The following is a 22,446-nucleotide window of genomic DNA, read 5'->3' as shown; positions in this document are numbered from 1 at the left end:
GACTTAGAAAAATCAATTCCACCTACAAAAATTAACATCTCCCCATGCCAGCAATAGTCAACTAGAAAATACAGTTTAAAAATATAATGCCATTCATAAGTGGTAACAAAGACGACAGTCGCTGGGAAGTGATTAAGAATGAAGCCAACATATTGTCTCCTTTCAGTATTTCTATTCAACATCGAAGTGTTTATTTTAGTCACTGCAATGATAAAAGAAAAATTAATGAAAGGAATACAGCTTGGAAAAGAATTAAAATTGTCTTTTTTCACAGATTATACGATTGTGTGTGGAAAAACTTAAGAAATCTACAATAGAAACTACTAAACTCAGGACACAAGGTCAATATTTTAAAAAATCAATTTTTAGGGGTGCCCAGGGGTGTCAGTCAGTCCATTAAGTGTCTGACTTCAGCTCAGGGCATGATCTCCCAGTTCATGAATTCCAGTCCCGTATGGGGCTCTGTGCTGACAGTTCAGAGCCTGGAGCCTGCTTCAGATCCTGTGTCTCCCTTTCTTTCTGTGCCCCTCCCCCAATTGTGCTCTTTCTCTGTCTCTCAAAAATGAATAAACATTGAAAAAAATTTTTAATCAATTTTTACCTCTATGGTAGCTTGAACAGTTTAAAAATTAAATAAAAATAATATAATTACAATAACTCTAAAATCCATAAAATTCTTAGAAATAATTTTGTTAAGAGATGTATACTACTTCTATACCAAAAGCTACAAAATATTGATAAAATACATTAAAAAGACCTAAACAAATGGAACTCTATGCTATGTTCATAGATTAGAAGATTCAATACTGTTGAGATATTAATTCTTTCCAAATTTATGTATAGATTCAACATAATCTCATTCAAAAGTACTGCAAAATATTAAAGATCTAATATGTGAGAACTGAAACCATAAAACTCTTAAGAAAACATAGGCAGTTATCTATATGCCATTGGCCTTAGCAACGTTTTTTAGATCTGTCTCTACAGGCAAGGGAAACAAAAGCAAAAATAAACTACTGGGATCACATCAAAATAAAAGGCTTCTGCACAGTGAAGGAAACCATTAACAAAATGAAAAAGCAATCTACTGAATAGGAGAAGGTATTTGCAAATGATGTATCTGATAAGGGGTTAATATTAAAAATATATAAAGAACTTACATGACTCAACACCAAAAGCCTCAAAATGATCCTATTAAAATGGGAAGAAGACGTAAATAGACATTTTTCTAAAGAAGACATACAGATGGCCAACACATGAAAAGATGCTTAACATCACTAGTCATCAGGGAAATGCAAATCAAAACCACAGTGAAATATCACCTCACATGTGTCAGAATGGCTAGTTTCAAAAAGACAAGAAATAACAAGTGTTGGCAAGGACGTAGAGAAAGGAGAAGCCTTGTGAGTTATTGTTGGGAATGTAAATTGGTGCAACCACTGTGGAAAAATAGTATGGAGGTTCCTCAAAAAGTTAAAAATAGAAATACCATACAATCCAGTAATTCCAGTACTGACTATTTACCCAAAGAAAATGTAAATACTAACTTGAAAGATACATGCACCCTTATGTTTATTGCAGCATTATTTGCAACAGCCAAGATACAGGAGCAACCCAAGTATCCACTGATTGAATAATAGGTAAAGAAGCTGTGGGGGTGCCTCGGTGGCTCAGTCAGTTAAATGTCTGACTCTTGATCTCAGCTCAGTTCATGATCTCATGGTTTGTTAGTTTGAGCCCCGCATTGGGCTCTGCACTGACAGTGTGAAGCCTGCTTGGGATTCTCTCTCTCTCCTTCTCTTTCTCTGCCCCTCCCTCCACCCCCAAAATAAATAAGTAGGCTTTAAAAAAAAAAACTGTGGTGTGTGTGTGTGTGTGTGTATTCTCTATATATAGAATGGAATATTACTCAGACATAAAAAAAAAAAATAATGAGATCTTGCTGTCTGCAACAACAGGGATGGACCCAGAGGGTATTAAATGCTAAGTGAAACAAGTCAGACAAAGACAAATACCGTATGATTTTACTTATATTTGGAATCTAAAAAAAAACAAAACAAACAAGCAGAAACAGACCTATAAATATAGAGAACAAACTGGTGGTTGCCAAAGCAGAGGGAATAGAAGGGTGGGCAACACGGGTGAAGGGGAGTGAGAGGTTCAGGCTTCCAGTGATGGAATAAATAGGTCATGGGGATGAAAGTTACAATGTAGGGAATATGGCCCATGGTATTGCAATAGCATTGTATGGTGACAGGTGGTAGCTACATTTGTGGTGAGCATAGCATAACCTGTAAAATAGTCAAATCACTACGTTGTACACCTGAAACTAATGTAACATTGTGTGTCAACTTTACTTCAATTAAAAAAATTGTTGGGGCGCCTGGGTGGCGCAGTCGGTTAAGCGTCCGACTTCAGCCAGGTCACGATCTCGCGGTCCGTGAGTTCGAGCCCCGCGTCAGGCTCTGGGCTGATGGCTCGGAGCCTGGAGCCTGTTTCCCATTCTGTGTCTCCCTCTCTCTCTGCCCCTCCCCCATTCATGCTCTGTCTCTCTCTGTCCCAAAAATAAATAAAAAAAAAAATAAAAAAAAAATTGTTGAAAAAATTAAAGCAAGAGTTTCTTTTTTTTTAAATTTTTTTTAACATTTTATTTATTTTTGAGACAGAGAGAGACAGAGCATGAACGGAGGAGGGGCAGAGAGAGAGGGAGACACAGAATCGGAAGCAGGCTCCGGGCTCTGAGCCATCAGCCCAAAGCCCGACGCGGGGCTCGAACTCACGGACCGCGAGATCGTGACCTGAGCTGAAGTCGGCCGCTTAACCAACAGAGCCACCCAGGCGCCCCTATAGCAAGAGTTTCTTGAAGTACAATTTAATTTTTAAATTTATATGGAAATGTAAACAACCTTAAGTATTCAAATCAATCTTCAAAAAAGGCAACAAAGTTGAAAGACTTATCCTACCTGATTTCAAGACTCACTATAAAGCTGCAATAATCAAGGCCATGTGGTAGTGGCCTAAGATGAGATATATACATCAATAAAATAAAATAGTGTCTGGAAATAAACTGACACAAATATATGGTCAGTTGATTATCAGCAAAAGTTCCACAGCAATTCAATGGGGGAAAGAAACCACTTTTCAATGAATTGTGTTAGAACAACTAGATGTATGTGTGAAAAGAAAATGAATCTGAATCCCTACCTCATACTATACTCCAAAATCAAGTCCAGAAGAATCAAGGATCTAAATGCAAAAGTTAAAATCATAAACCATCCAGAAGCAAACAGGAGAAAATTTTCAACCTTGGGGTAGACAAATATTTCTTGGGGAGATCTCAATAGGTTATGCATGTGTTGGGGCAGAGACTATGTGGGAACTCTGTAAATTTCCACTCAACTTTGCTATGCACCAAAAACTGCTCTTAAAAGAATAGTCTGTTAAAAATTTGATAAGTTAGACTTCATCAAAAATGAACTTCTGATCATCAAAAGACATCATTTAATGATGAAAAGATAAGGCATAGATAAGAGAAAAAATATATATGCATACACACACACACACACACACACACATCAGAGGAATTGCATCCAGAATATATAGGAACTCTTAACAACTCAACAATGAAAAGAACAACCCAATTTAATACAAAAAGACAAAAGAGTTGTATAGATACGCTACAAGGGATATAGAAATGGCCAATAAGCCCATGAAAAGGTGCTCGACATCATAAGATATAGGGAAAAGCAAATTAAAGCCAATCTGAAATACTCACTATATACCAGAATGGCTAAAATTAAAAACACAGACAACATCAAGTGTTGGTGAGGATGTGGATCTTACATTTCTGGTTGGACTGTAAAATGGTAAAACCACTTTGGAAAATTCTTTGGCAGTTTCTTTTGAAGGTAAAATACATCTACCCTATAACCTAGCAATTATTTTCCTAGGAATGAAATGAAAATATGCGTTATATATGTGTATAAATTTGTGTGAATATTTACAGCAGTTTTATTCCAATAGCCAAAAGATGGAGAAGCCTTAATGTCCATAATTAGGCAAATGGATAAACAACTTCTTACAATGGTATGCTATCCAGCAATAAAAAAGAGCAAGTTACTGATACATGCAATGGTATAAGTGAGTCTGAAAAACGCTCTGAGTGAAGAAGGCAGCCATAAAAGTACATCTGTGATCCTATTTATTAGATGAAGCTTTAGTACAGGAGAAACTAATCTGTGGTGATGAAAATTAGGAAGGCATTTGCCTTTTGTAGGAGACTGACTTGAGTGATGGAAATGTTTTACATCTTTACTGTGGTAGTGTTACATCAGTGAATAATATACTTGTCCAAACTCACCCAACTTAAACTCGGTGCATTTTCGTGCACACGTCATAACTCGAAACAAAAATTCTGTAAAGCTAAAAAACACTCCACATAAGGTAAAAGGGTCTGGATCTATCAAAATTAAAGATTTTTAAAATGGAGAATAATGTAGATATAGTAAAGGGATGACAGATGAAGGAAGGTAATTTGCACTGCCCAAAACTAACAAGAATAAAAGCGAACTCTTGACAATGAACCAGAAAATAGCCTTAGGAGAAAATTAGCCAAGGATAGGAGTTAGTAGTTTACAGTTGTCAGTCAAATTGGGCATACGCATATATATTATCTGGCCATTCTATTCCTAGCTATAGATTCCAGTGAAGTCCATAAAGAACATATTCTATTATATTCAGGATAGTATTATGTGTGAGATGAGTTGATAGCAATCTGCAATCAACTGGATGGTGAGAAGTTGTATTAACTCAACCCTCTGCATCTGAGGTCACATACACACGAACATGTTTATTGAGGACATACTATATTCCAGTTAGGATTGTGTGTTACATAAATTAACTCATTTAGTCTTCACAAGAAGGAGGAATTGTCATCACTCCCCATTAACGGAGAAATTAAGGCACAGAGCCATCAGGTATCATTCTGAATGTCACAAAGCTAGTCACCTGCAGAACCAAGATTCCAACCCTGCAAGCCTGAAGCCCACACCATCAACTGTTTGCTATGCTTCCTCTGTATGAATGCAGGGGAAGAAACTCAGAACCTTGAGGCCCAAGACTTAGGGCCGTCCACCATGGAATATGAACAGTCCTGTAAAAATGGTTAACCCAAAGCAAGGAGGGTCTGTGCCTTCAGCCCAAATAAACATACTGCCAGCATTTCCTCAGATTCAACAGTGGAAGGGAGAGAGCCAGGTGGGAGCCCATGTGGTTTTGATAGAGTGGCCATTCAAGCGGAGCTTTAAATATTATAGTGGCACTGTTTGCGCAGTTAAATTTAAGGATCTGTCAGTTTATGATGAATTTTTATTTTTAAGGGTTTCAAGTAAGCTGTAAACATTCACTCTGGACTGAAATTCTCCCCATTTAACACCTAAGAGGGCCACGGAGAGAGAGCAGAGTGGGAGGAGCTGGAGGTGAGCACGGAGGGTGCTAAGAGGCTGGGCACTGGTGTCGGGGGACACCTTCCCACCTGTATCTCCAGGAAGGGATTTGAGGGGCCGGTACCCTATCGTGCAGGGAGGCCAACTGCTTCCCCAAGGGAAGCAAGGCCATTCTCTTCGCAACCCAATTGAGTTTCTCCTTCCCCACTTATTGTCATTAAACTTCCGCAGGGAATTTATTGGTACCTGGAAAGTCAAAAGAATCTAGTTCAGCCACGGCTTAACGAAGGCACTCAAATAATACTGCTGTCTCCTGGCCTGGTTCTGCAACGTGGGGTGCTCCCTTCTCAGACACGCTTTACCTCCATAGTAGCAAGACAACAAAAGAGATTATCACATGTCCTTCACAGCCTTACACCTACTGAAAAGAGAAGGCAGGAGTCTCTCCCATCTGGACTCTGATTGGCTGGAGTTGGGCCACATGCGCATCCCTGGACCAATCACCGGAGGGAGGCGTAAGGGGAGGGCTGAGCCGCTGAGTCTTTCGAGTCAAGCGTGGAATTTGGGCCAAACCGCTTGGGCTGAGGGTGGTAGAGGAGTGGTGCCCTGCAGGACACTGGGGGTACCGGGGCCGGGTTTGGGGGTGAGGCTGCTGGGTAGGAAAAAACCCCAGCTGTCTACTGCAATCATCACTACCAGTTTACAGAGGAGAAAGCAGAGGCTGAAATGTTACCGCTTTGAGTGAGGTGATCCAATGTTGGACGGGACTGTAATCCACGTCTTCCTTACCACAGAGCCCGCAGGATTTCGGCAAGACCTAATTGCCTCTCAATCCAGAGGGAGAAGGAGATTCCTTAACCCAGGCTGCTAGCTACCTTCCCTCTTGAGCTTTGGGTCACCTTCCTGCCCTGAGCTCAAAAGGCAGCAGCCAAGAGGAGGAAGAGGCTTGAGATGACGTCACGTGGGGAATTCCTGAAGGCACTGGGGTGGCTTGGAGAAGGCTTGGAGCTGAGAGGCGCCCCCAACATCCGGGCACCTTCCTGGGAGCAGCCCATGCAGCTGCCAACGCCAGAGCGGGGGCCGGTGGGTACAAACCACAAGGAGGTAGATACAAGAGAAACCCATAGACACTGAGGGCTGTTTCAGGGTGCAGGGGGATAGGAGAAGGGGCCTGGAAGAAGGAAGAGGAAGGAGGGAGGAAGGAAGGAGAGGGGTGGAGTGGGAGGGGCAAGCAGGGGCCCACCGGATGTCCTGAACTTGCCCAGATGATTCCCAGGGCATCTTGTGCGTTGGTCATAAGGTCAACTCTGTGACGTGGGATTCTCAGACGGTGACTTAGCTAAGTCAGCAGCAAAACCCAGACAGAAATTGTCATCTCCTAATCCTCCCTCCCCGAGCCAGGAGACACCTCCTAAATTCCAGCCCAAATGGTTTCTATGGAGCCCTAGTGACAAGAAAGTACGGCGGTGAGACCTCAGCCTTCGCCTCCGTCAGAGTGGGTTTGAATCCTTCCCTGACACTCCCCAGCTGTGTAATAGGGAACAGGACACTTCTCGTCTCTGAGCCTCTACCTCATCTGAAAACGAGAAGGATTCCTACCTCCCAGGGCTGTGAGAACCTAGTGAGCTAATGCGTGCCAAGTGCCCGGATGGAGTGAGAGCCCAGCACACCTGGAGTAACTGTGCATCTGGAACCCCCTCGGGGTCCTCCCCACTTCGGGCCCTTGCACAGCGCCCCCCACTGACTCAGAAATAGGTTCCAGGTGCCACAGACAGGAAGCGGAGGGGCCCCCTCCCCAGGCCTCCTCTAGCCTGCCTCCTGGTGCCCACCGACACACAGGTCTCTTTCACCTCCATCTGCAAGAACCGGGCAGCTGATTTAGGAGTGTGCTCAGGGCCCAGAATGTAAACCGTTTCTCACCAGGAATGTGTAAACAACCCATAAAGCAAAGGATTTGGGGCCTAGTCACGTGGCCCGGCTGCCCATAAAACCAAAGCATTGATGTCTGCTCTCCAGCAAGTTTCTAAGCCAGGGGAATGATGGAGGGGCTGCGTCCTGGGAACCTGTAATCTCCCACCATACATCTGAGGTGGCATGTTTGAAGTCCTAGGATGAGTTATTTATATTATTTTTGTGCTGCGTACTGAAAGGGCATTAGCCCAAACTGCTGGCAACGGGGCTTACAGCAACCTGGCCACTTAAAAATATAGGGGGGGAAAAGGTATCCCTCTGGCAAGTCAATCATGAGCCTGAGTTTCTCTGGGCAGCCATATAATCAAAGCCAGATCGTCTAGTTTAGACTTCCCCACGCCCAGCTGTTCAAGGACCACCTTCTCAATTTCTGCCATATCCTGGTACCACCTGATCTATTATTTATTTAATGGCATTTACTTTAAATCAGTACTTTTTTTTTTTTTTTTTTACTTAGCTTCAATCCAGACAATATCCATGAAATCAGGTATTTGGTATCTTAGTTTAATTCTTTTCTACATTAAAATATATTCACAAGGTAAAACAACAAATGTTCACTTTGTGTTATATAAAATTATCTAGCTTACCACTAGTGTACCACAATTTGGGAACCACTGACCTGGTGGAACATGTTTATTATACAAATTGGGAAGTTGAGGCCCATAGAGGAAGGGTCTTACCCAAGGTCATGCAGCCATTTAGGGGCTGGACTGGGAGCTACCTATTTAATGAGCATTTACTCTGCACTCAGCCCTTGGCTAAGCCCATTATTCAGATTTCCCGATTCACGTAACAATGAGGTGGTGTCTGTCACTGTCCCGATTTTGCAGATGAGGGAGCTGAAGCTGAGGTTAAGTGGCTTGTCCAAGACCACATAGCTAGTCAGTTGCTCGACCAGCATTTTAAGTCAGGTCAGCCTGACTTCAAAGTCTGGCTCTTAATCATCCAGGGGAAAGAGGGAGGGGAGAAAGGAAGGAAGGAATGGAATATTTATTAAGTGCTAGCAACCTTTACATCTATTGCTGTCTCCTACTCTACTCACCTATTCACTGTCCTCCTCCCATAAAATACTCCTCAGGACCTGGAGTCGCCACAAAGAGCAGTGTCTCACCCCCAAGGCTTTGGGCACAAGGATAGATGTTTAAATTCCAAGGCCCCAGTGTGAGTTTGCAAAAGCATGCTCTCTACCACTCAGACCCTTAGCGGAGGCCTTGACCCAGCTGTGGCTGTGAGTATCTCTGGATCAGGCAGACCTGAGATCAAATCCCAGCTCTTCTCCCTACTTAAGTAAGCTGGGGAAGCCACTCAACCCCTCCAAGCCTCAGCATCCTGTGTATTCACTGGGAATAACATAAATGCCTACCCCATGGGATTTTAGTGAATGGTAAAGCACACTGCCTGTGAAGTGTTTTGCACAGTGCCTGGCCCATGGCACTCAGTGTTATTTAAAAAAAAAAAAAAAAAAAAAGGGATCATACATGCATGTAATGAAGAATGGCCCACATCTCCTCCAAGACCCCAAGAGCAGATCATAGCCATCTCATGGACCACACTAAGGGTGGCTGGAAGATGCCAAACAAAGCACTGGGGGAAAGAGAATGGGCCAAGGAGCAGAAAAGGCAGGTCCTGCACCTGGCCCCACACTACCAAGAAGCCCGAGGGCTTGTGCCAGCCACAGAGCCTTACCAAGGCTGTTTTCTCAACTGCCCAGTGGGGAATCACACCTGAGAGTCAAGTTTAAGTGACCATCTTTGTATTCATGGAATTGAATCCTTGGCTTTTCAGGGCACAAGTTGCTGTCCAAGGTCATCGAGACCAATCCCTAATTTTACAAATTGGGGAACTCTTCATGCATGTGCACGGACACAGAGTCCTATATATATGTGAGGGACAGCACCCAAGTGTTTGGGGTTCTGATCTTACCTCTGCCATGACCATAGAAATTTCTGGGCTTACTTACCTCAGTTTTTTTCTCAGTTGTGAAATGGGCATAGGCAAAAGCTTCTTCTTAAAGAACGGCTTTGAGGGTTATATGGATGAGATCTGTAAAGCACTTTGTACAGTGCCGGATGTCTGGTAAAGGCTTAATACACTGGCTCCTATTCCTTGTTTCTCAGAAACATATTTTCATGGTCTGATTTAGGAAATAAAGATACTGGGAAATGCTTGCTGGGTTCTTAAATAGAGGAAAGTATGGATTTCTCCAAGAACTTGGGGGGTCAAATGAATATTAGCTGCAAGACTGCTTACGCTTCCCTTATTCAACACCGTGTTTGGAATCCTAAGGGCAGGGGCACCACGTGGCTCTAGAGAAATAACACTGAAGACACTGCCCCTGCCCTCAAGCTGCTCAAACCTCCCAGCTGGACAGGAAGATGCCTGGCCAAAAGCACACAGTTTGTGTTGTTGAGAAAGCTCTGTTAATGGGGGCACTAGGAAAACATGAATAATTCCAACCAGCAGGATCCAGTAAGCAGGAAGGCAGCTTTTGAGTTGATCCATTAAGAATGGGAAGAATTTCCTTCAAAAATAAAAGGGAAGATTAAAAAAGAAATCTGCCAAAAAAAAAAAAATCTGCCCTCTTCTACATTTCCAACCTCCTCTTCTTCTTCAAAAGCCACTTCCTCCCAAAAGCCTTCTAGGAGCACTCTTTAATATAAGTGGGATTCTCCGTCTTTTGGAATCCCATAACCCACTATCTGCTCAGTTCATTTGGCTTGATCACCACTATTTGGTATTTATGGATTTCTGGGGCTCTTTTCCTCACCTGGATTTTTTTTCTGTTAAAGAAAACTCTCTGAGGGACTTTCTTACACACAGTGGGCACTCAGTAACTGAACTGACAGGTGCAGTTCTAATGCCCAAATCAGGGCACGGAGACAAGAGGCTATGTCGTGGGCCCCTGGGATCTGAATTCCCTGCCTTCAGGTGCCTCTGACCTTGGAGAGGACTCTCCTCTGGAGAACCACTTCACCTCTACTGTAACAGCAAAGATATGTGAGCCTCCTTTTCCATCCAGCCCTGGACCTTCTCCAACAACCCCACCTCGCCCTGATGCCCAGAACGTCCCAGACTTTAGCCTCCACTGGGTAACGCATAGAGCATGTGGTCTGTGGGGTCATGGTGACACCCCACCAGGCAGGCTCTGGCCTTTAGGTGGCTGGCTCCTGGGGGACTCTTACTGGGTGAAGCAGTGACGGGCATACACTTCACTGGACATTTCATATATGACTTTATATCATCCTCATAATGCTGATAAATAGGGGGTATCATTTTACCCAGTTTATAGATGAGGAAACAGGAATTTAAGCTCACCATTCCCCATCTAGACCATTTGATCTGCAGTGCTTTTCAAACCCATTCTTTCCCCTCCATGCCCACTGCCACCACGCTGGCCTGAGCTCCCATCGCCTCTTGCCTGGAAAGATGCCACAGGCTCCCAGCTGGTCTCCCTGCCACCTCTGTGACCCCTGCAGGTCTGTCCTACTGCTGACTTTTTGTTTTACAAGCCTGTTAACTTCTTTATGCATTTGCCCATAACACATGCATATGTATATACATATAGTTTACATAAACACCTTGAAGTGATCAGAAATAGACTTCATCCAGCATCAGCACAGAACCCGACATGGGGCTCAAACTCACAAACTGTGACATCATGAGCTGAACTTAAGAGTCAGTGGAATATTCAGCCACCCAGGTGCCCCTCGAGTTATTTTTTTTCAAGCTCTATTTTTTGCCTAATGACTTTTAGTATCTTTTGCCATACTAAATAAAGATTGCAAATCTATATGAATACACACACATGAAAAAAAATAGCTTCCTGGGGCGCCTGGGTGGCTCAGTCAGTTGAGCTACTGACTTCAGCTCAGGTCATGATCTCACGGTTTGTGAGTTCGAGCCCCGCGTCGGGCTCTGTGCTGACAGCTCAGAGCCTGGAGCCTGCTTCTGATTCTGTGTCTCCCTCTCTCTCTGCCCCTCCCCCACTCCTGCTTTGTCTCTCTCTGTCTCAGAAATAAAGAAACATTAAACAAAACATCCTTTTCACTTTCGGCCTTGAAATGTAAGGTTTCCTCTGCCTCCATATCAGGAGTTGGTAACTTTTTCTGTAAAAGGACAGACTTCCCAGGGCATATGTTCTCTGTTGCAATGCTTAACACTGCCATTATAGCAAGAAAGCAGCCATAGACAATATGTTAAGAAAAGTATTCCAATGAAACATTATTTACAAAGATAGGCATTAGCAATCCCACTCTAGGTATCTACCCAAGAGAGATGAAAGCATAAGTCCACACAGAAACTTGTACAGGGAGTTCATAGCATCACTAATCACGATAGCTAAAAGGCAGAAACAACCCAAATGTTGATCAACGGATGGCGATCACTGGAACTGATGAAGGATCAAAAAAATGTGGTATAGCCATACACCTATAAAAATGAATGAAGTACCGATACATGCTACAACATGGATAAACCTTGAAAACATTATGAGTGGAAGAAGCCAGATACCAAAGCTCACCTATTGTTAGATTGTATTTTTGTGAAATGTCCAGAAGAGGCAAATCCATAGAGACAGAAAGATCAGTGGTTGCCAGGGGGTAGGGGGAGGATAGGAGATAGGGGGTTGATAGCCAATGGGTATGGGGTTTCTTTTTGAGGTTATGAAAATGTTCTAGAATTGACTTTGGTGATGGTTGCACAGGTATGTGAATATACTAAAAGCCATGTAATTGTACACTTTAAATGGGTATATTATATGGTATGTGAATTATATCTCAATAAAGCTGTTATGAAAAACAAAACAAAACAAAATAAAGCAAAGCAAAACAGAAGGCAGCCAGCTGGATTTGGCCCATGGACAGAAGTTTGCTGACTCCTGCTCTACTCACACATGCAGGCTCCTGGAATCTCTTGCGATATTTTAACTCTCACATTTAAATATTTGATCCATTTTGAAATATAGCATTTTACGGTGTAAGATGGGGATTCACTTTTATTTATTCCGAGGCGTTGTATTTTGGGGCCTGCACCATTTGGGAAATAAACTATCCTTTCCCCACTGACATGAGGTATCTCTTTTGTCAAATGTTAACATCTGTATCCTGGAATCTAATTCTGGATCATTTGTCACGTTCCATGGGTCTATTTGCCTGTGCCTTTCCCAATACTACAACGATCTTATTTTAGGGACTTGATTGTATGTTCTGGTTTCTGTAAAGGAAGTCCTCTCTTATGTTCTTTTCTTTCACACTTGACTTGCAGCCAGTGAGCTTATCAAAATGGATATCACTCCCTGCTTAAAAGCCTTTAATGGATTCCCACTGCTGTTACAATTATGGCCCAAATCCTAACCGGCCTTGAATGTTGCATGCTTGCCCCTGCCAGGTTTCCAGCTTCAGTTGGCTGAGGATACGTCACCTGGGACTCCATACTTTAGCCATGTTAAAGTCGCTCCAGTGAACCTACCCCTCCTGCCCCAGGGCCTTTGCACTGGTCGTTTCCTCTACCTGTAATGCTTTTCCTGCCTCTTTGTCACTTTACGTCCTCTACTTCTTCAGCCTCAGTCTGAGCATCATTCCTGGGGAAGCATGTGCTGACCTACCAGACAAATAGCCTTCCCACACTGTGAACCTATGCTGTGTTGCACTTCCTGCACTTTTAATATTACATTTATTTGTATAATTTTTTGACTAATGCCTGCCTCCCTCAGCTCTCCATTGTCTTCCTAGTATTTAGTACTGTTTGAGTGTTCAGTACTCAAAAAAATGTTGAAGGAATTATGGGACATCTGGGTGGTTCAGTCGGTTGAGTGTCTGACTCATGGCTGCAGCTCAGGTCATGATCTCAGTTTGTGAATTCGAGCCCCGCATCGGGCTTGGTGCTGGCAGCACAGAGCCCACCTGGGATCGTCTCTCTCTCCCTCTCTCTCTCTGCCCCTCCTCTTCTCACTCTCTCTCAGATAAATAAATAAACTTTTCAAAACATGTTGAAGGAGAGAAGAAACCAGTAGAGACTGAACTTAGGCACCTATCTGCCTGGCTCCCAAACCTACAGTCTCCCTTCACCATGCTGTGTCCTGCCCTGAGCAAGGCCTGAATGGGAGCCTAGGAGAGCTGAGTTCTAGACTCAGCTCTGCCTCTGACTAAGGCAATGCCCTAAATCTGTTTGCAAAGTGCTTTCTTACTCTTTGCCTCCCATCATCTCAAGATCTTCACAGCCACCTTGGGAGGCAAGCAGTGTGGGGCTAAATTTCCCTGATTTTACACTTGAGAAACCTGAGGCCAGGGATGAACTGCACTGTCACAAGGTCAGTCAGAGGCAAAACCAAGAGCCCTGTTCTCTGGGAATCCAAATAAATGTTATCTTGGGAAAGACCCTTCCCTGAGCTGAGCCCCAGTTCAGCTTCCCTGTTCGTAAAATGGTGAAGAGAGGTATAGACTGGATGGTGAGTGTGTCAGCAGTGCCCCAAGTCCTAGGCATCCGAGGTGAAGCCACGTCTGAGTTCCATCTGTATCATTATTGGCAAAATTTTTATGTAAAGGATTTTTCTTAATTAAACAAGTTTTGTTTTGAAACGAAGCTTCTAAAAATCAGGAATTTTTAAAAAAATGTTTATTTATTTATTTTGAGAGAGAGAGAATGAGCACGCATGTGGGCATGGGGAGAGAGAGAGGGGAGAGAGAATCCCAAGCAGGCTCCATGCTGTCAACGCAGAGTCTGACATGGGACTCGAACTCGTGAACCATGAGATCATGGCCTGAGCCGAAATCAAGAGGTGGACTCTCAACCAAATGAGCTACCAGGCGCCCCAAGGAAAATTTCTATTACTCTGTCATTTCATTGTAACCACTGGTAGCATTTTATCTAAGGCATGTTTCAGTGAATGTGTAACTAGCAGAGTTAGAATGGGCTCACCCAGAGCGATCTAAAATCCTCTGTACCTCCGGTGGCTGAGATTCTGTGCTCTTGGAAACCCTGGTCTGGCTGGGGCTGTTTGAGGACAGGCACCCCTCCAGGAAGGTTTCATTTGTTTAGTCAGTCAACAAACATCTGCTTAGGGCCACTATGTGCAAAGCACCAGGCCAAGTCCTTCCACATGAAGGGGTTGGGGGGGGACTGGCCTGTCTGTGGCCATCTCAGGGAGGTGTTGGGGGGCATGCGCTGTCTGACTGCATGCCTGCACGCCCATCCATGTGTCAAGCGCAGTTTGTATCTGTCTGTGTGAGAGCTTGAGGGATTTTGCACCCATGGGATGGCCCAGGCACGGTCCACTTTCTCTCAGGGCTGGAGCTGTGGAGTGAAGGAGACAAAGGGGCCACCAAGGCAAGAACCTCAGTTCTGCCAGGTCTCCTGGAGGCTAGTGAGCAAACAGTCCCTCAGGAGTCCTCGCCAGGGACTAAGCCACCCTGAGACCTAGAATTCTGGAATGTTCTCAGTCTCGCCCTCTCATCCTCCCACTTGAGGAAACAGGCCCTGAATGGGGAGAGGACTTGCCAGAGACACCGAATATGTAAAGGTCAGGGCCAGGCTTCACGCTCCTCCCTGACCCTCTGCGGCTTCTCCATGCACTTCTAGGGAATTCGCCGAGCACCAGCTGCTACAAAGGCAACTTGAGATGAGGGGGAAACAGGTACTTCAAAATAACACAAATACAAGCTAATGTGTATTGAACACACACTGGGTGTCAGGCACTGTTTCAATTGCTTTAAAAACATTAATGTGTTTAGTCCTCAAAACACCTGGGTGAGGTAGGGAGAACTATTATCCCATTTTCCAGGTGAGGAAAATGAGGCACAGAGAGGTTCACTAAATTAACCAGGGTCACACAGCTGCTAAGTTGGCTTCATGGCCGACACTCGTTGCCTCTACATTAAGCAGAGAAGGGACAGAGGCCTTTGGATACAAGGTACAGAGTGACACCCGACTCTGAGTTGAGAATGGCTGGAGCCCTTCTGCCATTCTACGGAATGTTCTTGAAACCTAGTGTGCTGTTCTTAGCTTTGCCTGTGCTGTCTTGCTGTCACTTCTCAGGTGAGGAGACCAAATTCAGAAAGAGTCACACACATGCTCAAGATCACACAGCTGTCCCCATGTCCCTTCACCATTTTCCGGGCACCATGCCGAATACTTTACTTGCTTTGTTTAATTTAATCCTCATGACAGGCCTATACGTAGGAACTATTATTCTGTCCATTGAATGGATGGGAAACAGAGGCTCAGAGAGGTTAAGTAACTTACCCAAGGGCACACAGCTAGCAAGTGGCTGAGGCAGCACTTGAAGCCAGGTCTATTTGACCTGAAAGCTGTTACCCTAAGCAGCTGGCTCTCCTGCCTCACGTGTCCCTGTTTCTCATAACCACATGCAAGGAGGGGAAGGCACAGGCATTGTGCCACATCTTACAGAGGAGGAAACAGAGGTAGCTTGCCTGGGAGCCTATAACTGGTGAACGTGGGAGCCAGGACTCAGAATTCAGGTCCTTCTCACTCCCTGGCCAGGTGCCCTTTTATTTGTTCCTTCAGGAATATTCCAGAAAAATCCTAGGATTGTTTGTGGTTAGAAGTCCCAGGCCAAAGCAATTTCTCACTTATTATTCTATTCTACTTATTAGTCTACTTATTATTACTTTCCCACAAGCCCATGAAGGTCAGAACATGCTCCATTTCACAGATGGGCAACCTGAGGCCCGGACAGGGGAAGAGACTTGCCCAAGGCCTTGAACTAGGGTCCCCAACTCTACGTACAGCAAGGCAGTCCCCATGTTTGTTGGCGGGGGGCGAGGGAGAACCTCTAAGGGGCAGGCTCCAGCTAGCTGGTCTCTCTGCTCTGGCCAGAGGCAGAGGGTGAGGTCATCGCTTTATCAGGCTAATTGCCACCCTGTAGTATAATCCTGCCACTCAGCTGAGACCTGCGGGAATGGTTTCTGGAGACAGGAGCTGTTATTGTCCAGATGAAGGGCCCAGGGTAGTGGGTGGGGATCGGGGAGGTGGGGGGCAGTCTCACCCTCATAACTCCCCTTGAAGCGGTCTGCTTTCTCAAAGACCTCTGGGCACAGAGACATTTCTCGGGCCTTCTGGGGCAGGACTGAAGGTTTCTGCTGCTTGTGTGGGCAGTTGGCCAAGATGTCAGCCACAGTAATAGCACACGGGAGTTGGTCCTGGCAGGGAAGATAAAAATTGAGTAACAGAACTTGGGAAACGGTTAGCACAGCTCACCCTGCCTAGCTAGGAAAGGTCCCAAGAAGCTGGCTTTGGTGGGACGTGGGTGGGGGCAACCTAAAGCTGGATGTCAGAAGGAGGGACTGAGGATTAGAAGGCAATCGTTGACAGTCATGTAATAGCCACGTGGATCTAGTGGCCAGTGTTCCCAGGCACCACGTGCTCTGTAAACAGCCAACAGTTGCTGAGCCCACTGTGGTTAAGAGGCCTGGAATTAAGCAGGCCTGAGTTCGAATCACTGCGTCCCCACTTCCTAGCTGTGTGACCCTGTGCAGCAGGGCTAGCATGAAGTGAGAGCCTAGCGTTCGGAATTGAGGGAGGTGTGACCCTGAGACTGAGCGTCCCTAAATTTGTGCACCCTGGGTGCCTCTCTTGCCCCAGCCTAGACCCGTCTCTGTTGGGCATGTTACTTCCCTTTTCTGAACTGCAGTCCCATCATCGGTGTGATGGGGGTGAGAGTAGTGGCCTCTGCCTTGGAGGGTTGTGAGGAGAAGAAGAGCCTGGACTGGCACGTGGCCAGCACTTGAAATGCCACCATTACTCAGGGCAAGGCTCTGTGCTACCTGCTGGGCTCACAATGGCAAATGTTGTGGACAGAATGTTTGTGTCCTCGAAAATCCGTATGTTGAGATCCTAATCCCCAAGGTGATGGTATCAGGAGGTAGGGTTTGGGGGAGTTGATTGGGTCGCAAGAGCGGAGCCCTCATGAATGAGATGAGCGTTCTTACAAAAGTGACCCCAGAGAGCCCTCTCACATGAGGAGACAACGAGAAGCTGGCAGTCTGCAGTCTGCATCTGGGAAGAGCGTCCTCACCAGAGCGGACCACGCTGGCACCTGACCTTGGACTTCTGGCCGCCAGAACTGCGAGAGATAAATTTCTGATGTTTATAAGCCACCCAGTCCACGGAACTTTGTTACGGCAGCCCAGATGGACTAAAGACAGGCACACCGGATCCCTGACTTCATGGTGCTTACAGCTGAACCAGGAAGTCATCAGGAAGAGACTGATTTGAGACGATGGGGGAGGAGGAGGAGCCAGGGAAAACATCGGTGAGAAGAGACAGGTGGGATGAGAAAAAGGAAAATCCTACTCCCCAAAGATGGTCACTTAGAACCAGGAAAGGTTTGTCTCACTCTGAAAATTACCAAAACCAAGATGAAACCCTACCTCTCATGCTACATATTTAATATAACCCTCAAAACAATTTTCAGCTATCCCCATTGGATAAGTGAAGAAGCTGAAACTCAGAGAGGTAAAGTGATTTGCCTGAAGTCACACAGCTTGAGCGTGACAGAGCAGGATTTAAATCCAGGACTGTCTGATTCTCTCTTCTACAGCTTGACTCTGCAGCTAGCCAGATGCCGCACCTCCTTTCCCCAGCCTCAGTTTCCCTGCCCATCGAGATGAAGGTCAGGTGAGGTCATGGATATGGCAGTGCTTTGGACATTGCAGGGAGTTTGCTGTCTGTGGCTGAAGAATTAGTAGTGGAGGTGACACAGAAAGCACCAACAGGCTCCTCATCTGTGATAAGCACCCTTTGGGCCCCCTTTCCCCCACAGGATCTTCCTTTTGAGTCAGGGTTCTGAGACTCCTCATACCTTCCTTCCATCTGTCCTGCTCTTAGGAACAGAAGCGTATGGAAGCATTTGAATCAACAGTGTGGCTACATCTCCCTAGGAGAAAGGCTTCGTTTGGCACCCATTTAACAGATGAAGAAACTGAGGCACAGCAAAGTAAGTCATTTGCTGTAGGGGATGCAGTTTGTGGCCAAGGGGGGATCTGAAAACAGACAGTCATACCCCTTGCTGTAGTTTCCAAGTGGGCAAGACACCCCTGCTAAGTCAGCCACGGGAGACAGAAGTTGAAGAGCGGGGGCAGAGGCACCATTCTGTTCTAGGAGTGGGGTGGGGGAAGATAGCCCCCCAGCCTTCTAGCTCCTTCTCCCTCCCCCTTCCCCATCCCTGGGGCTAGAGATTTTTCTGTTTGGTGCTAGCCCCTCCCCCACCATGCTAACCACCCCCCCACCCCCCCCACCCCCCCCCCCCCCCCCCCCCCCCCCCGGTCCTTTCAAACTATATTCTCACCTGCCTGTGAGCGGTCTTTCTTACCACACCTTGGTTGCTTTTTTATGGGAAAGAGGAGGGGTCTGGAGCAGAGGGCCAGGTGCATTTAGAGATGGGTTTGAGATGGAGGGGGATGGGCATGGGGTGATGAAACAGAACCCTAATCTAGCCAAGCCGACACCTGCATTTTTTAAACTGCTGGAACCCAGGGGGATGCTCAAAGTCTCACAGCAAATCAGGAGCAAAAGCTGGGCCTGAACCTCGGTGTCCTGACCTCTGAGTCCAGTGACCTTGTTCTTTGTGCTGTGACCTTCAGAAGGCTGAGCCTTAGCTATCAGCAGAGGAGGCACTGAGAAATGCCTGTTGACCCATGAACGAATGAATGAGTGAATGAATGAATACTGGTTCCCCCTCTAGTGGGAGCAGGGGTGCAATGATGACTCCTTTGGAGGACTCTACCCCACAGACAGGGCTTACTCGGTCTAAAATCACCCTTCCTTCTCTTGGAATTAATTCACCTAGGGTTCCCTCCTTTCCTCAGAGAGTTGTATGCCACCTAGAGGAAGCTGGGAGCTCAGCACCCTCATCCGTGGTGGGGGGCGGGGGTGGGGGGAAGAGGGGGACCAAGGAGTCTCCACAATTAAATGCCACATGTGATTCTAGCCCAGGGCAGAATCTCTGATGGGGTCTGAGGATTCTATGGTAGGGATGCATTAATGTCCCAACAGTGATGGCTGTATTATGGGTGGTCGGAGATTGCCCATGTTTGTTGGAAATACACACAAGAGTATTCAGATGAGAGGGGGCATCCTATCAGCAACTGCTTCTCAACTGGTTCAGGGGGAAAACTTCCATGTGTTGTACTTGTGACTTTTCTGTAAACCTGAGATTCTTTCAGCATTGAAAATATATGTAGCATTAAAAACAAATCAAATGAGTTTACTACGGGAAAACGATGCCGACAGTGATACCTCCTTCTTCAGAGTGGCATGGCCATGAGCTGAAAATCTGTAATTGTGATGCTTACCATCTACCGAGCTCTGACTGGGGGCTTACCCACGTACCCCATTTGCTCCTTGCATGCTCTGTCTGTGAATAGGTATCATCACCTCCATTTTTCAGGAACTGAGATTCAGAGGGCTGAAGTGACTTGGCCAAGGTGGCTGAATTGGGAGCGTCAGTCTCCCCACTGCACTGTGCTGCCCTCCCTGAAGTGCCCCCCGCCCCCAGTGCCCGCCACCACCCCCTGCCCCCCAACAGCCTAAACACTGTCCTTCCTCTTTTCTTGTCTCCGCCGTTCAGGCTTCCTAATCAGCAAGACCTGGCTGTACTGCCGTCTCCCCAGAAGCCTTCTCTGACCCCCCAGCTGGTTCTGACTGTCCATTTTCAGATATCATTTCTTCCCACGGCCAGTCGTTCGTTCACTGAGGAAATATTTGTTCAGAGACTTCCACGTGGCAAGCCTCATGCCCGGGGCTGGGGGCATGCTGAGGCAGAAAGCAGACGCCGCCCCCGCCCCAGTGGAAATGGAGATGACAAGGGCAAGCAAACAAATATACATACGATCCCAAATCCGATGGGAGCCAGGAGGGTGGCTAGGGGGGCCTCAGGGAGGGGACCGTCAGGGGCACCCCGTGGCAGGCTTGCTTGAGGAGCGGGAGGGAAAGCAGGTCTTAGAGGATGAGGTGCTTGGAGCAGAGGGTCCACTGTCAGGCAGGGGGAGGTTCCATGGGGCCTCAGAGGCCCTTTGTAAGGAACCTGATGTTTACTCAACTGCAAGGGAAGCCACTGGTGGCTTGTGAGCCAGAAGAGCCGATGAGATTTACATTTTGAAAAGATCACCCTGGCGCTGCTGTGGAAGATCACAGGGGACCAGAGTAGAAGCAGATGGGTCCTTATCTCTCCCTCCCTGTTTTCTGGTGGAGTCTAGGTCTTATCTTGTTTTCTAGAGAGCTCCTTGAGGCCAGGCAGGGCGTCTGTCCCAGAGGTCACGGAGCCCAGGCTGTGCAGTTCCCCGGGGTTGGCTCTGTCCCCTAGCCTCTGCTCTGTCCCTGTGTGCCGTCTGGGACCCACTCTGCTCTTGGCCCCGGGGGCTCCGCGGCCCCAGCACGGGTGGAATGTTTGACAGAAGAGCGCGCGTGTTCTCCAAACAGACCTTGATTCATGTTTCCAGGAGGAACTTGCAAACAGACTCTGCTGGCTGCATCCATCAGAGAAGAGATGGGCTCTGTAAACAAAGGCCCACAGCCTGTCTCTGTCTTTCTGCAGACACTTCTCCCTGCGGGTCCCCGGCAGCGCCCCGTCCTGGCCCGGCCGCTGGAGCCATGCTCCGTGCCAAGCCCCTCTCCAGAACCTCAGCCACACATGCCCCTCACTGCCTCTATTTTTGCAGGTGAGAAAACAGAGTCTCAAAGACGTCAAGTCAGTTGCCTAAGGTCACACAGTTGGCCAGCTACTACAGGCACTATACTGTGTTCTCCTATGCTACTAGACTGCTGATAAAAATTACAGTAACTCCCATTTACTCGTGAGCGCCCATTATGTGCCCAGCACTGTGCCAAGGGCTTTATGTAGATTAACTCATTTAATCCTTAAGAAGATCCTGTGAGGTAAGGGCTCCTGTTTTCCCATTTTTCATATGGGGAAGCCAAGGCCAAGAGAGGGAGATCAAGTCATTTCCCAAAGTCCTGCTGAGCATCGGTGGGGAGCGTGGGACTTGAGTCCAGCCAGGGTGAGCTCAGAGTCCCTGCTTCACTCTCCCCACCACTCACCTGCCTGGGAGCAGACCCTGGGAGCTGGGAGCAGACCCTCACTTTTCTCTGTTTGCGAAGTGCAGAAACCAAGGCCCAAAGAAAGGAAGTGTGACTGCATCTCGGCCACCTGGCTTCTGTGGCAAAGTTGAGCCAGAAGTGTGGTGTCTGTGGGCTCTCCTCTTCAGAGGCCACGATAGGAGGTAGGGAGCCTCATTCTACTCCTAGCAGTGCTTCTGCCTTATGTGACTTGTGACAAGTTATATCCCCTCTCTGACCTCAGTTTCCCCAACTGCTGTCAGTTCCAGCCCTCACCCACATTATAAGGCCTGCTATAAAACCAAATGAGCGAAGGGGCAGTGGGATGGGATGAGTTTCCTGGCCCTGATTCCTGTCCCGTGAATGAAATGTTCAAGCAGCCTCATTCTAGAGTTGAAAGCCCCAGGGGTGGGGCTGGGTTGGGCCTCCTCTATTGTGAGACCCCCCACCTTGGGCTCCAGCCCAAATTGCCAGACACAGGCCTGAGAGGAGGGCCCCCTCCAGGCGGGGGTGACCAGGAGCCAGCCGGGCCGGCCATTTGTCCACAGATGGGTGTGCAGATAACAGGCGTCTGGAGATAAGGCAGGGCCTGCTTGAAGCCTAGCGGAGAGCCAGGCCAACTCAGTGGGGAGGTGGGGTGGAGAGATGGGGAAATCAGGACAGCTGGGGCAGAGCCGGCCGGCCCCCAGCCTCCAGGACTGGTACAGAATTCTTTCTGCCACCCTCCAGTACAGGGCTGGTGGCCTCCCTGTTCTGGACCTGCCCCCACCTCCACCAGAAGAAAACAGAATCAAGCAAGCAAGCCAAGAGCACATACTTTTATCAGAAGTGCTGCTTAAGCTGGAGAGCCCTGGGCCAGCACTGGGTCCAGCCTAGCCCTGCCCCTGACTAACTGACAATCCAATTCCAACTGGGCCCTTAACTTGAAATGTCACTGCCCATAGTACACTGCAATTCGAAC

General features: G+C 46.9%; 2 long non-coding RNA genes across 5 annotated transcripts in view; one reads left to right on the top strand and one right to left on the bottom strand.

The window, feature by feature from the left end:
* LOC132680889 (uncharacterized) overlaps positions 1–17,192 on the bottom strand; it is a 42,348-nt gene extending 25,156 nt beyond the window's left edge. For 2 of the 3 annotated variants that reach the window (XR_009610743.3, XR_009610744.3), the window contains exon 1: positions 6,178–6,860. This is a non-coding gene — a long non-coding RNA (uncharacterized LOC132680889). Of the gene's footprint in view, positions 1–6,177; positions 6,861–16,416 lie in introns of those variants that run through there. The other variant, XR_009610745.3, reaches the window with a different exon arrangement.
* Positions 17,193–17,201: 9 nt separating this feature from the next.
* LOC132680890 (uncharacterized) lies at positions 17,202–21,216 on the top strand. 2 transcript variants are annotated; one of them, XR_009610746.2, is made up of 3 exons: positions 17,202–17,682; positions 18,258–18,366; positions 20,965–21,216. It is a non-coding gene; the product is annotated as an uncharacterized LOC132680890 (long non-coding RNA). The 2 variants fall into 2 exon arrangements; XR_009610747.2 differs by having other exon boundaries at positions 17,202–18,047.
* The last annotated feature ends 1,230 nt before the right edge of the window (positions 21,217–22,446 follow it).

Source organism: Panthera onca, chromosome A1 (genome assembly GCF_046562875.1).
Source record: "Panthera onca isolate mPanOnc1 chromosome A1, mPanOnc1 haplotype 2, whole genome shotgun sequence".
NCBI classification, from domain to species: domain Eukaryota; kingdom Metazoa; phylum Chordata; class Mammalia; order Carnivora; family Felidae; genus Panthera; species Panthera onca.
This window is presented reverse-complemented; position numbering and strand designations above follow the sequence as displayed.